This window comes from Cornus florida, unplaced genomic scaffold (genome assembly GCF_030987335.1).
Source record: "Cornus florida cultivar Cherokee Brave unplaced genomic scaffold, ASM3098733v1 CherokeeBrave_3.0.0_Hap2_Chr04, whole genome shotgun sequence".
In the NCBI taxonomy this organism is placed as follows: Eukaryota; Viridiplantae; Streptophyta; class Magnoliopsida; order Cornales; family Cornaceae; genus Cornus; species Cornus florida.
The window spans coordinates 89487905-89504169 of NW_026775574.1; the positions used below are offsets into that span (position 1 = coordinate 89487905).

At 38.7% G+C, this 16265-nt stretch overlaps 1 long non-coding RNA gene across 1 annotated transcript; it reads left to right on the forward strand.

The window, feature by feature from the left end:
* The first annotated feature begins 9950 nt into the window (after positions 1-9950).
* On the forward strand, positions 9951-13390 carry LOC132302309 (uncharacterized). The gene is made up of 3 exons (XR_009480806.1): positions 9951-10229; positions 12224-12444; positions 13020-13390. It is a non-coding gene; the product is annotated as an uncharacterized LOC132302309 (long non-coding RNA).
* The last annotated feature ends 2875 nt before the right edge of the window (positions 13391-16265 follow it).

The window sequence follows — 16265 nt, forward strand, 5'->3', positions numbered from 1 at the left end:
TTGTCTCTGTAGCAAACCCTTGCAAATTTTAAACATATTTTGTGTGGAACAAAAATGATGAAAAGAAAAGAAGGCAAATAAACAAAATCTGACTTATGAGACTGTTGATACCTATATTTCGAGTCCACATGGTAAACGCCACATCATCAGCAATGACTCACACAGCTTGGTCAAAACGGTCAACGAGCTACACCACATCAGTAGCGATGGCCCACATAACCTAGTCAACGGTTAAAGTTGTCACGGCATCAACATGCTTTGAATAGAAGAACAAAGACCTGAGTTGGGAGCAGGACTCAGGATTCCTTGGGATCTGAGGAGGTTTTGGTTTGGTGGCTGAAGTCCAGGGTTCGCCGAGTCGACACTTGGCCAGACTTGCAGAGAGAGATACCATTTTGACTCCCGAGCATTTGACTCCATCTTATTTAACATGGCTTTATAATTATTTGAGAAATTAATCTCTTTTAATTATTTTGTCAATGGACCCAAATGTGATGTCATCAATGACATCACCCACCCTTACTTGGCCTATAAAAGGAAATGACTTAAGGCCAAGAAAATGGGGCAGACAAAAAAGGAAGGAAAATTCCTCCTAGACCGAGAGCTCTAAGCGCTCTCTCTCTCTCTCTCTCTCTCAGAATGGGTTCTCTACACAACCCCTAAAGGATGGATCAAGGAGTCAATGGTGTTCACACATATACACTGCCATCTCTCTCTCTCTCTCTTGTTTGCCTGGGCTTCCACCTCTCTCAATTCACCTTGGATTTCATCATGTTGCAAGATTTATCTCACCATTTGTTACTTTGTGATGATCTGGAATCCACCTGAAAATCAAGTACCCACATTTGGCGACTTCACTGGAGAGGTATTCTTGTGTAAATCGTGAGAAGAGCTCTTTGTGGATATGGAAGAGCTCAGAAGCCCTCTATAGATATGCTATTTTGTACTACAAATTTGCGGTCACCGACATAGAAAACTCCCTTGCAGACACACTACTGCTTTAAACCGGTGATATCTTCCCCAACTCGTTTACTTATTATTTCTTTGCCCTGCTTTCAAATCAACGTGATTAATTACCTGCTTGCTCTCTGTTGATGTGGTCTCCAAAGAGTAACTTTACCAACTGATTTTCTTTTGCATCATTTATTTCGTTTTGCCTTAGTCAAATCATTTACATTTGCTCGCTCTGCAAATAAATCAATGGCCCAACTCAGCTGTTCAATCATTGGCTTATATATGTTCAACACAGACTCATTCGTTCTTCTTGCTTATCTGCTTGAAAAAATGTGTGCATATATATATATTTATTGCTTCCTTCATTTTGACAAAACATTTCACATTTGCTCATACTTCAAGGAAAAATTTTTTAATCTTAATTTCCTTTGCCAGATAGTATATTTACATATCCCAACTGATTTTGTCTTATTATTACATAACTGGTACCTTTACTACTATCTCACAGCTGTCATCTTCCAATTCTTATCATCCAGCTCATATTTATCTCAAATTAAAATATACAGATATATATATATATATATATATATATATATATTTCACGAATTTATTTATCCATTTTTTTTGCTTTTACATCAACGAGATTAGATCCTGCAGCTCACAGCGATCTGTAATTTCTCAAACTCTGTTTCCTATTTACTTTTTTTTCTCTCTCTAGATTATCTTTTGTAAATACATACAGGCATGCATATATCTATATATATTGATGATCTGAAAACAATGCCCGTATGCACCTGGCACCACTCATTTCCTGTATGCCCACCTGCACACTTCTTTACAGATAGTTGGCTCCCTACAACTTTTCTCATAAAACAAATATTTACGGTCACATAAAACAAAATTCTTAGCTGGATCCCCACAACTTTTCTCTTTGACAGTACAATAAAGCCTAAAAATTAGGCAATAAAGCATCCAAAGTAAAAAGATATTTTGATACTACATTTTTACACATTTATCGAGACTATATATATATATATAGCGTTAGTTGGCATCCTTATCCATTTAATGGATATCTCATTGAACTGCTATATTCTCACATTTCAAACTGCTCTAGGACCTAGCCAAACAACGAAACTCGTCAAATTCATGCAACTGTCTCGACGACGACACCCACTTGTCGATTTTAGACCACCAGTTTGGTCATGACCAGTGATTTTCACAACCAACCTTGCACATGCCTCTTTCCTCCACTGGTGCTTCTTCGCACTTAACATCCAATTGTTTTGGATACCCAGAAATCCCACTGGCCATTACATAGTCAAAGTATTTTACACCCATATATTTGCAATTGCTGCACATACCAACATTTTTATTTGCAATGGTTGACGACCCCTCAATTTTATCAACCAATGGATTCATGACCTGTCCGTCGATTGCGTGCTCGCCGTTCTTGTCGACGTTGATCCATTGATTTTTGACGATGAGGCTGCAGTTTTCTTTTTGCTGTGTTGATGGACCCTTTGATTTCACAATCCCCACCCGTCGATTACCTGCACCTTTTTCATGCCAACAATCGTCTCGACACCAACCCGTCGATACCCACCCGTTGATGACATACCACGCCAGTTTTAATCGACAAGGATCATCGATTTCATGCACCCAGCGAGTTCATGCAACCGTCAATCTCACTGTTCTATTCAGCCTTCTTTGCTGCCACTTGTTTGGTGGTTTGTCCTTAAAGCTGAGCCCATCGACGACCCACCTCTCGTCGATTTTGTGCACCCGTCGACGACCCACCTCTCGTCGATCTTGTGCACATTCGCACCTCTTCGATTGTCCATGGCTCGTAGCCTTCGATTGTCCATTTGCGCTCTTGGGTTTGTCGATTTCTTAACAGCCAGCCAGTCTCAAACCTATTAACCCAACTCATCGATTTTCATAACAATTGTCTCAACACCCATCTATTGATGTTATCAACATTATTGACAAAACTCGTCCCTTTATGCAGTCGATTTTCATGCACCCATTTTCATGCCGTCATAATACACTCGTCGATTCCAACTCACTCGATTTTATGCAAAACAATACCGTCGATCTTGCACAAAACAGTTTGTCCAAACACCCGTCGATTCCATGCCTCCGCTTTTATCGATGACGCTCGTCGATCTCCAGCGCCAACCCATCCATTTTGTTCAAACCGTTTGGTTTGACAAACACGCTCCCTAATTTTGCTAGCAAAGCCAATCGATTCCAAGCTACCTAATCGACGACGAGGCCCCGTCGATCTTGGGCAATCAAATAATGATGAACTTTCGATTTTGCGGCCACAACTCGAATGATCAGTCCACCTTGTCGATGACCTCCATCCCATTGATGAACCATCGATTTTTTGGGACTTCAAACTTGTAAACGATGCCGTTGAGTTCTGGCTACCCCTTGTTAACAACTGAGCCCGCCGATTTTGGGCCACCAGACTTGCCCCATTTTTGTAGACCCTTTCTAGCTACCTTGCCAATAACCCACCCATCGCTATCATGGAGACATTTTCCAAATCGCCAACGCCGGTCGATTTCCTACAAAACGTTTCTTCCAAACGCCGACAACCTTCGATGTCGTGCAACACCAGTTTTACGACAAAGCTCGTCGATCTCCTGCAAGTCGTTCAAACTGTTTTCCAAACGATGACAACCTATTGATTTCATCGAACCTACCATGCTCGCCGATCGGGTAGTTGAAGCGCACGACGGGATTGGATATATAGGTTTCGCTGTTCGTCGTCACCATCCGACCGTCCCTCGTCGTTCGTTGTCACCGACAGACGGCTCGTCGATTGCCGTTCACAGTCACCGACACTGCTGCTCGTTGTTCACCTTTCGCTTTCTTCGCTGCCACTTGTTCGCCGGTTGTCCTTGAAGCTGAGCCCGTCGACATCTAGTCGATTTTATGCTATCAGACTTCGATTTTGCGCAACTGGCTGTCGGCGCCGAAGCCCGTCGATGGCAAGGCCCGTTGATTTCACGCCAGCGACGCTTAATTCCCATCGATTTCATCCTACCCACCTCAGCCCGTCGATTTCAGCCTCTGTCGATGACTTCCACGGATCATTGCTGACAAAGTCCCGTCGATTTCACCTTTCGATTCTTCGATACCTCCCGACAACATAGCCCATCGATCTCCGGCAACAACCAGTATAGTCGATGCCCAGCGCTTCTTATCAACACAACCTGTCGATTGACCCAGTTTGGTCAATGACCCAGCGACCCTTGTCAGCAACCATTCGATTGACGGGCTCCCACCTTCATCGACGAGCACTCCCGTAGCTCTTATCGATGACACCATCTCAATTGCCGGTCCATTTCGTGCCAACTGTTCACGATGAGGCCCGTCGATTTTTCTATCTATATATAGAGAGAGACACAGACACGATGTTTATATAATGTATATCTTCTCCCATGTACCTACCAAGTAGTAGCTGCCAAAACACTCTTTGTTTTAGTTACTAATACAAAAAGGTGTATGCTTTTTGCTTACAAGTGACACATGTGACTCACAGTTTGTTTCCTTAACTGCCTCGACGGTGATATATCTAGTCTCATAAAATGCTTCAAGGCCTCAAATTTGGTGAAACAACTTTTGCATCCTTAATTAAAATCAAAAAAAAAAAAAAAAAAAACTTTTGCATCCTTAATCATTTCAACTAATGATATAGTTTAAGTATTTCGAATTTTTTATTTTTTATTTATTTATTTTTTTCTCTCTCTCAATTTGTAATCTTATAAGCACTCCCTTTTATCTAATGTTTATTACATCATATATCTTTATCATTCAACGTCATATGTGGACAAAAACATATCTCTTTAACTTTCCAAATTTCAAATGATCCAAGTGTGTCTTTGACTCTACATTTACCAGAACATTTGTGCAAGTCCCATTCGAGGACTGCCTTTCAAAATGTTCACCTCCTCTGTGGGGTCACTACTACATTACATATACGTGTTCTAATATTGCCTCTATCAACATAAACTGCTACTAATATCGTCACTCAAACAACTCATAGCATTTAATACACATGGTACAGTTAAATCACTCAATTTACAACTTTATATTAACTCTTCTTCTATGACTTTATAAAGTTTTAGCATTATATTATATTTGGTTCATTTGATGGATACACATTGACTTACCATACTTGCAGATCATTGAGAGCCCCTGGGCCTCGAATGCTCTAAAACTAAAGAAAATCTATCAACGAGCCCAACGCCTCGATCCGACTCACTTTGGACATCGAGCGCCCAGCACCTTTATCCCAGCGCCATGATTAGTCAATCGAAGGACCCAGAGCCTCAATCTGACTTGGACATCGAGCGTCCAGAGCCTCTGTCCTAATGCCTTGTTTAGTCAATCGACGGACCCAGAGTCTCGATCTGACTTGGACATTGAGCGCCCAGAGCCTCTGTCCCAACGCCTTGTTTAGTCAATCGACGGACCTAGAGCTTCGATCTGACTTGGACATCGAGCGCCCAGAGCCTCTATCCCAAGGCATTGTTTAGTCAATCAACGGACCCAGAGCCTCGATCTGACTTGGACATCGACCGCCCAGAGCCTCTGTCCCAACACCACAATTAGTCAATCAACGGACCCAGAGCCTCGATCTGACTTGGACATCGAGCGCCCAGAGCCTCTATCCCAACGCCACGATTTGTCAATCGACGAACCCAGAGCCTTGATTTGACTTAGACATCAAGCGCTCAAATTCTATGTCCCAACGCCTTGTTTAGTCAATCGACTGACCCAGAGCCTCGATCTGACTGGACATCAAGGCAGAGCCTCTGTCCCAACGTCTTGTTTAGTCAATCGACGGACCCAGAGCCTCGATCTGACTTGGACATCGAGCGCCCAAAACCTCTATCCCAATGCCTTGATTAGTCAATCGACAGACCCAGAGCCTTGATCTGACTTGGACATCGAGCACCCCAAAGCCTCTGTCCCAACGCCTTGTTTAGTCAATCGATGGGCCCAGAGCCTCAATCTGACTTGGACATCGAGCGCCCAGAGCCTCTGTCCTAACGCCACGATTTGTCAATCGACGAACCCAGAGCCTCGATTTGACTTGGACATCGAGGGGCCAGAGCCTCTGTCCCAACGCCATGATTAGTCAATCGACAGACCCAGAGCCTCGATCTGACTTGGACATCGAGAGCCCAGAGCCTCTGTCCCAACGTCTTGTTTAGTCAATCAACGGACCCAAAGCCTCGATCTGACTTGGACATCGAGCGCCCAGAGCCTCTGTCCCAACGCCTTGATTAGTCAATTGACGGACCCAGAGCCTCGATCTGACTTGGACATCGAGCACCCAGAGCCTCTGTCTTAACGCCTTGTTTAGTCAATCGACGGACCCAGAGCCTAGATTTGACTTGGACATCGAGCGCCCAGAGCCTCTGTCCCAACGCCACGATTTGTCAGTCTATGGACCCAGAGTCACAATTTTATTTTTTCCTTTAGGAATCTCGAAAGATTTCTCATTTTCTTTTACGATTACAACACATCATTCTATGCCCGACTAACATTCTACTTTCTACGAAGCTCACTCGCGCGGGGGGACTACCATACTGTTAGTACCTGTATATTTGCGGTCCACATAATAGCAACATATCATCCACAGATGGCCATAACCTCGACATAGAATCAAGCCCGAAATCATCGAGCAACCCAGAGCCTTGAATGAGCTATCATAAAAGTTAATCAAGTGACCTAGGGCATCAATCAGACTTCACCATTCGAAGTCCATCGAGCAACCAAGTCCCGAACTGTCACTAGCCGATCGACGGACTCCTCCTCGATCCAACTTCCATCGAGCGACCCAGAGCCTCAGACTTAACTCAAGTCCATCAAGTGACCTAGTCCCAAACTGTCACTAGTCGATCGATGGACTCCTCCTTGATCCGACTCCCATCGAGCGACTCAGAACACTTACCCAAGATGAAATGCCTCATCTGAGGACACACCTTACTGCTTAAAACTTTTTCTCATAAATTTTTTTTCTTCCTTCTAAGAATCTCAAAATATTCTCCCTTTGTTTATATAATGAACATCATTTTATGCACGACTAACCTTTACCTTTCTACGAAGCTCACTCGCGCAAGGGGGCTAATGTTGATACCTATATTTCGAGTCCACATGGTAAACGCCACATCATCAACAATGGCTCACACAGCTTGGTTAAAACGGTCAACGAGCTACGCCACATCAGTAGCGATGGCCCACATAACCTAGTCAACGGTCAAAGTTGCCACAGCATCAACATGCTTTGAATAGAAGAACGAAGACCTGAGTTGGGAGCATGACTCAGGATTCCTTGGGATCTGAGGAGGTTTTGGTTTAGTGGCTGAAATCCAAGGTTCGCCGAGTCGACATTCGACCTGACTTGCAGAGAAAGATACCATTTTGACTCCCGAGCATTTGACTCCATCTTATTTAACATGGCTTTATAATTATTTGAGAAATTAATCTCTTTTAATTATTTTGTCAATGGACCCACATGTGATGTCATCAATGACATCACCCACCCTCACTTGGCCTATAAAAGGAAATGACCTAAGGCCAAGAAAAGGGGGCAGACAAACAAGGAAGGAAAATTCCTCCTAGACCGAGAGCTCTAAGCTCTCTCTCTCTCTCTCTCTCAGAATGGGTTCTCTACACAACCCCTAAAGTATGGATCAAGGAGTCAATGGTGTTCACACATATATACTGCCATCTCTCTCTCTCTTGTTTACTTGGGCTTCCACCTTTCTCAATCCACCTTGGATTCCATCATGTTGCAAGATTTACCTCACCATTTGTTACTTTGTGATGATCTGGAACCCACCTGAAAATCAAGTACCTACAGAGACAACAATAGAAAATATACAAACAAGTATTAACATGCCTAATGTATGAAATATATGGCAAAGATGGGTCAGCTATTTCTCAACATATGAAATGAAGTGCCTCCCATTATTCTTTTTTGGCTTTTGTGCAGTTGTTTCGGGATGCCCTCTTGAGGGCTCTTTCAATGATATATACAAATAATTATAAATTTAAAAAAAAATAAAAAAAAAAGTGCCTCCCATCGCCTCAAGACACTTAAACATGAAAGTGCGCCACCAAGTTTTTAGCTCAAATTGTACCTCCTCATCCACCCATATTGGTGATTTAACTGGAGTCCCCTTTGGTCTTTGCTGCATAGTGTGCTTTTGCATGCTACACTTATATATATATATATATATATATATATATAATCCCTTGAAAGCTTGTTTGTGAACCCATCATAACAAAAGGAAAATTGGCTCACTTAGAGGAAAAATCTATCCCAATTCTCAAAGTTAACAAATTAATTGAGAAAACTATTTTTCATACATACGTTAATAGCATGAAAACTCGGATGTTTTGGGTTCGATTCCCACAAAACCCAAAAGTATCCGATTTAAATGACGTGTGGTTTGTCAGTGATTGCACATATCCGGAGTTTACAACCCATCCAAGAGTCTAAAGTGGCTAATGGGCGAGTTGATTCTTTGTTACACAAATAAAATAAAATAAATACACATGCACACTGATATATATGTGAAAAACAAAATTTAACAGTCTCTATTTACAATGTAGCAACTGACAGGGCAAGAACTGAAAATCCACAACACAAAAAGTTTGATCATTCAAGATTACAGGCATAATGCGCATGCACATCTATGATCCCAATCAAGGTCACTAGAACCCTAATTAGATAATTAAGTTTTAAGATGACTCTAATAAAAAGCAAATGCATAACACACGTGTATACATGAAGAAAAAGGAAGAGTTAAGTGCGAGAAAGAGCTCACCTTTGACGATTGAGTACTGAGAACCTTTGCAAGCCCTCTCTGTGTGTACTGTGTGTGTAGGTTTTTCCCTCTTCGTTGAATACCTCTCTCTCGAGAACAAATTAAGCTCTCTGTTTCTCTCTCTAGAGAATCTCTCTCTCTCTCTCTCTCTATATATATATCGAGGGAAGCAGTCTTTCTGTGTCATTGCGTCATCGGAGTCTCGGAGTGGTACGTCCCAACCAAGACTCCCTCTTCAGATTTTGGCGATATGCTTTGTAAATTTAGGTATACGACGTCGTTCTCATTGGGCTTATAGAATAAGGCCCAATTAGAAATTAAACCAGAGTGCTCGCCACTGCTAGTGGCCCAATTACAATGGAACAAATTTTGGCCGAGTCCCTCTCCATTCTAGTTTTAAAAATTACAAATCAAAATCCTTTTTTCAAATGTTTTATTCAAATATTTTAAAACTTATATTTTGGAATATCAATCAAATAAACATGCTTTCTAAATTTTACATAATTCTCTCAATAATAAAGATAATTTTGTATTTAATATAAGATTTAAGATTATATATTTTTTTGGATGTAAAAAAAGAAAAAAAAAATGATAAGGATTTAACTACCATGGACATTATTGTAGTTCGAATTCATGAGAGCTTCACACTGACATTTTACATAAATATAGGATTCAATCACATCAGCTAATTAAAAAAAATATATAAAAAAAATTATTTCAAGCCTTTTTGTTAGTAAATGTGAACATTTTCATTACAAAATGATGTGATACACCATCATTTGTAAATTTGTATTATAATTAGGTGTGAGATTCTTAATATGTATTTCATTTGTATAATGTACACGGTGTTGTTTATTGGACATGTTTTCCATTAAATCCATATTCAACCAAAAAGGAAAAAAATGGTGTGAAACTCTATTTTAATTGTTCAAATTTATTAATCTCGAACTCATAAATTAATCTCGAGCCATTATTTTAATATTCTATTATATCTTACACTTTTTATGCTTTTAAAAATATAGAAGTTCGATTTTTGACTAATTGATATAATAATTGTTGAACCAAGGATTTTAGAAATTTAGATTAATTTTTACATGTGTCTACTTGGAGTATTTTCACTCAAATCGAGGTTGTGTTAAAAGTTCTTTTATTTTATTTTTTATTCATCTTTTTTGAACTGGGAGTGGTATTGAATGTCTTAGAACTGGGAGTGGTATTGAATGTCTACTTACAAGGAATAACTACCCAAACATTTCATAAAATGCCCTAAGGCGATTCGAACTCCCGACATACTCGCATTGAAGTGAAGATCTTTGCACCAGGGAATTGAGCCTGTTCTGTGTAGAAATCCACAGAGAGAGTATTAAGGGCCGAGCTGTGGGAGGAAGAAAGAGTTTAAAGCACTTGTCTCCTCCTCTGGTACGTAAATTCTCGGAATTCAATTTATTTTTCTCACCTATTGAATTACATACACATACACTGTGTATATACCTGTAGATATTGCTTCGTAACTTGAAACGGAAAGAAAAAATTCACACCATTTCAAGAAATCAATCGATAGAAATTGTTGGTTAATTTATTCGTATCACACATGAACCAGAAAAACTCATTTTTACTGTTTCTTCCCTTAGATGGATGTCTACTGCCAGCTTTTGCTTCTTTCAAGTATTTGAATTGATTTAATTGGATATATATGTGTGTGTATATGCAAAGATATGCTTGAATCAACTTGGAATAAGAGTCAAAATGAGGGACAACTTGAAAAATATATGGATGCGGAGGAGATTTAGCGGAGTATTATTTTTTTGTTCTACACAATTTGAGAAGTAGAATACTGTAACAAGAGTCAAAATGAGGGACAACACAGAAAAAAAATTAGATACTGTATTTCAAAGAGTGGCCTCAACCATTTACCAATGAACACAGGATATATATATATATTATATAGAGAGAGAGACAGAGACAGAGACAGACAGAGAGAGAGTGGGGTTGCCTTCCTCCCAACATTCGCTCGAGGTCCTTGAGACTGACTCATATGCGGCATGCCAATTGTGAGTTTGTCTCTGTGGTTCCCTTAAATTCATTTACTCTATTTTACTTATCAAAAAAAAAAAAAATCATTTACTCTATTTTTTTATTATTTTTTGTCCCCTTGTTGAATTGCTGTTATAGTTATTTGATTGAGACTAATATAATTGGTTTTCTGTTTTTTTTTTTTTTTTTTGGTAATTTAGTTGGTTTCTTTCTTTGTTGAATGGTTGTTTGCCCTAGTTATGCGAGGCCACATGATAATGTCATCTTAGTGAGGTTCTCTGAAAATTCAAAATGGAATAGGTTCTTGGGGTTTTTTTTTTTGGCTGGAATTTAATTTTATTTATTTATTCTTTGGGGAAAAGTAAAGAATTTCATCAAAAACTCGAAGAACAAGAACAAATCTTATGGACATCCAACAAATCAGAACAAACAAGAAAAAACATGAGCAGCCAACCAATGGGCTGCAAAATTAAACTCCCTAGGAACATAATCAAGCCCACTATTCAGAATAGCTCTAAGGAGGTCTACGATTTCTTCCACAATAATTTGCACAGTCCAAGGAGCACAAACTTGACCATTAATTGCCTTAACCAAAGTGCTAGAATCACATTAAAAAATAATAGATTCAAAGCCCCAGTCAAGGACCGAGATCAAAGCTTGCCGCAATGTCTCCACCTCAGCTGCAAGAGAGTCTGACATAAACAGCATCTAAATTTATTGGTTTTCTGTTTTCTATATAATTTAGTAAAGTTACGTTCTATCTTCTTTCTCCAAATACTCATCATTTTTCACCAATTTACATAACCTATCAGGGATTTGTTAAGTTTGGTCCCCCTCCCCTCCCTCTTTTCCTGCTTTTGTCATAGTTCTGCTTTTCTTTTTGAACTTGTGCATTATAGGAATTAATAAAAATAGAGTATCAATTTTTATGTATGATGCATGTCTTTGTGATTATGTATTGCATTCTAAACAATGCATTTACTTGGAGCTTCATAGCGTATAATTGATTATTCCTACTCTTAAGGACACTACTGTGGCAGACTAACTAAAGTGATTTCCTTTCTCGAGAGGTTAACTAAAGTGATTTTCTTATTGCTGATTGGTTTGCATGGCAGCTTCTATTCCAACACATCTTCAAATGAAATCCATCTATAATTACTTTGCACTTTTTATTTATTTATTTATTTAAACGGATTGCTTGTGTACATGTACTTCAAATAGTTGTTTACAATGTCAGTTCGCTACTTGCATACTTGTGTTTTTTTAAACTAGGACTTTTAACTTTTAGTTTTTGTTCTGTTTTGGGAGGTGAGATTATCATATGTTTTGAAGTAAGATACAATAACTTTGGTCCGTGGTTGATGTCTTCTATTCTTCAGGTGTGTGCGGATGGGAAGCTGATTAGCTGTTCACACAGGAGGAAAGTGAGCATTAAGATTCTATGTATGCAAACCACCTTCGAGTTAGCAAGCCACCTTGGCTTACTCTCTCTAGCACTACTGTTCCAGGCACGATTACGAAGTCAAAGTTCCAATGAATGGCAAGTGCTCTGGCCGGCCATTTCTTTGAATCCATGGCACCTAGCAATCATTTGGTTTGGGTAGATATAGCGTTCCCTCTCGACTTTGGCTTCTTTCTTTTTTTTAACCATAATTTCACATTTTATATATTTATTTTTTGTTTATTCTTTATTAGCATAACTATTCTGGAAGCCAGCAAACAGGGTGCAGCATAGTACATGTACACCAGATCTCCCAAAAAATTAAGCTTTATAGGAAGAAGTCATACCTATCACCTATAAAATTTACAAAAGAACCTAAAGAATTCAGAATGAACCAATAAGCCAAAAATAAACAGAGATTGTAAATATGCCTATTCCTCTCCTTCCGGCAAACCACATAAGATGATGGCTTAAAGCTCTTAAAATATTAGTTCACCTAGCCACACAATCCCCTTCTATTAGGGAAATTCAACATTACACAGACATGAAATCATCAAATTTGTGCATTTGAATGAATGTAGGTTGATTCATTGAGCATGTTTATTTAGCTTATTTCATGGTATGCCTCATCTCATTATCTAAACAGATTTGAATGAATTATTTTTTTGTCGTTCCTTATTTCTGCATAAACTAGTGGAAGCAATGTTACAGCTGTGTTTTACCTTTCTCTTCAGCATCTCCGTGGTAATTCATCAGAGCTTGATATTGCCCAAGATTAAGGTCAGAGCTTGGAGATGATCCCCAAGAAGAGATTGGATGGGAAGAAGAAGCATTTAGATGCTGATTGTAGAAAGAAGATGAATGTGGGATCTGCTTGGAGCCTTGCACCAAAATGGTTTTGCCAAATGGCTATCAAGCAGTGTGCACCAATTGCTACTGTGATTGGTAAAAGTAAATCTCTTTCTTTCTTTCTTTCTTTCTTTGTAGCGCAAGACTTTGTATTGCTTTTTAAGAATTACAATGACAAGCTTGTTTGCATTGGCTAACCCAAAAAACAATGAACCAACTTCTTTTAAGAGCACCTGAGAGTTGAATTATATTAACAAAGAAACTAAATATATTCTTTTGGAAGATCCTTTGCTCTTTATCTTCATTGCGGTGTTAAATGTTTTCTGATTTTTCTGATATATACTGCCTTGGCTTGTACAACTTCTCATACCAACTAATACATGGAATTGCATCAGTATTATATTGTCATCAACCAGTGATGAAGCATACGAATTTACTGATATTATAATAACCTTTACTTGTAGGAGAATATAGACAAGAATGTGAGCCCCTCTTCGATTTTGAGCTATAAAAGTGGTTTTCAAGAACAGGAAACATAAAATTATATATATTTTTTACCCTGTTCCTAGAGAACAGTTTCCTGAAAACGCTCAATCAAGTGAAATTTTGAAATATTTTCTATTTCTATTTCTGCGAACAGAAAACACAAACACACACACAAAACACAAAAACCGGCCTTGTAAATTACCCTATTTTCCCTGTATAACTATGCACTATATGTACCATCCTGCTTCAGCTGTCCAATTTCAACTTGTAGTATGGATGATATATCGAGCTCATTTCAAAGTAGTATAAGCAGAAGTTTCAATTTTTCCTATTGCATGTTTAATTGACTTCCTGAAGCTACTACTTGAATACATGACACTGCATTTATAACTTATAGTCATTAGGGCATAGTTTTGCAACATAATGATGAAGAAATGTCTAATCCAATTTATAAAATTGTCATACTTCTCATGCATTCGCACAGCAACTGCTTCAGTAAATCAGTGAAATTGTAGTTTTTGTTGCTTTTCCCTTATGAACTGATTGACTCTGTGCAATTTTTGACGTATTTTCTAAAGGTGTAGATTTGCAATTTGATGTGAAAATACATTAATTGAGGTCTAATCTGTGCTTAGGAATGGTAAAGTATGTCTCTATGTGGGGATTCTTGTATCGATACTCGAATCCATGCATTGGAATGGAATTTATAATCTTGTACTAGAGATTAGGACCATTAGGTTTCCTAGGATGATTGCCCTATCAACCCCAAAACATTATGAAAATTTAATACCAACACAATGGCCATTCTACATTTTAGCTAAGGCTTCTTTGACTTAAGGTGACGCAATATCGCATCCCTTGCTGCTCAGTAAGTGAGTTACAGAATGGTAAATTGAAAGTGTCTCAGTATTGACAACAAGGCAGTGAAGCTTTACTGCATCAAGGATCCGTTATTTTAATATTAAATTAGTGCAATGAGCAAACATGAGAAATTTGTTGCTGTTTTGTCTTAGATAATGTGATTGTTGACAAGCTAATTTCATTGGTGAATTTGATGCTGTATTAAGTATTTGACATACTTAGAGAACTTTCATTTTCAGCTAATGTATCCCACTTCATAAAGAGAATTTTCGGCTAATGTGTCCCACTTCATTAAGGTGCTCCCATGGGAGATGCCTTCAACATACTCAAGGAAATACTAGGTCCTATGAAATACTTGGGATGGCAGAGTGGTAGCACATTAAGTTGGAGGCAGGACTTAACATCCTTTGAGTCCTTTGAAATACTAGGTAGGTTTTGGATTAGTGGCTGAGAAACAAAGCTCATTAAGGTGCTCCCATGAGATGCCTTAAACATACTCAAGTAAAGACAGTAATCCTGTACTTTAATGCCAACCGTGCATATTAATCGTTTCACCTCTGCTCAACCACTTGTGAGCAAAGGTGGTTGAACTTGAATAGCTTGCAAGAATCAGAGGACCGATGGTTCAAGAAAGACCATCCAATAGCACATTCATAAGATCATCCTATGAACATCAAAGGCATGACGATTGACAGAGTATGTTAAAGAACCCTCATTAATGTGTCTGAAGATGGGTGATCTTTGTCATGGTTCAGTAATCCTCAAACTGCCACCCCTCAGTCCTCAAGTTTGTCTATCATTATATCTATTGCCCCGTTGTGTTACGTGTGATATCTCCATCATTACTCGTTCTTTAGAAGCCACATATTGTTATTACCTTGAAGCTAACAGGGGATCATTTAACTTGAATTAATTAAAGCCTGGGTCCTTACTGACTGGTGCTTTGGCTATTCTGGTCGGATGTTGAGGTTCTAAATTTTAGAAGTCTTTTGTTAGATTACTTGGTATATCCTAACCTGAAGGAGGGCTTCATTGGGTAGGTGGCAAATTGTACCTGTATTCATTATTTATTTGAACATGTACCTAAAAGATCTTTTTCTTTCGTTCTTTCTGTTTTTTTTTTTTTTTTTTTGAAAAGAATTTTCAAACCCAGATTAATGAAAAGAATATAAATGCAATGACTTTGTGGTTGACTACTAGACTATATAAAGCTTTCTAGGTTCTAGTATGCCGTCGTGTTGGCATGCCTCTGTTTGTGGTTAGAATTCATTTAACTGAATCTTATGGGGTATTACCAGTCTGCTAATGAATGCCCTTATTTTTCACCAAAATAGCCATTTGAGATCAGTTTTAAACCTTGTCTGCTGATGCAAAATAGGATCTTGTCCGCTGACACAATTCCACGAATCATAATCTCCTAGGATCTCATCCCTTGATGCAACAAATAAATTGAACATAGAATGATTCACATCCTGAACTATAGTGGCAAGGTTTTTTTTTATATATATTTATTTGCCCTATATACATCCAGAAACGCTTTGATGAAATGATCACTTTTCATTTTCTTGCTATATTTGGCGATTCTGTGATGACTACAACCACTCTGTCTGGAAAGTTTTATTGACTGTCAATCTACTGACAACGTTTGCTATTGTTTTCAAATTAACATAGATGACAATGTTCTAATAGACAATGAGTTGATTTCAGATTTGAGTTTTTCTGATAACCGTTTGCCTTGACATTTAACTAGCTTAATGAAATTACATCTTAGCACAATGGTGAGG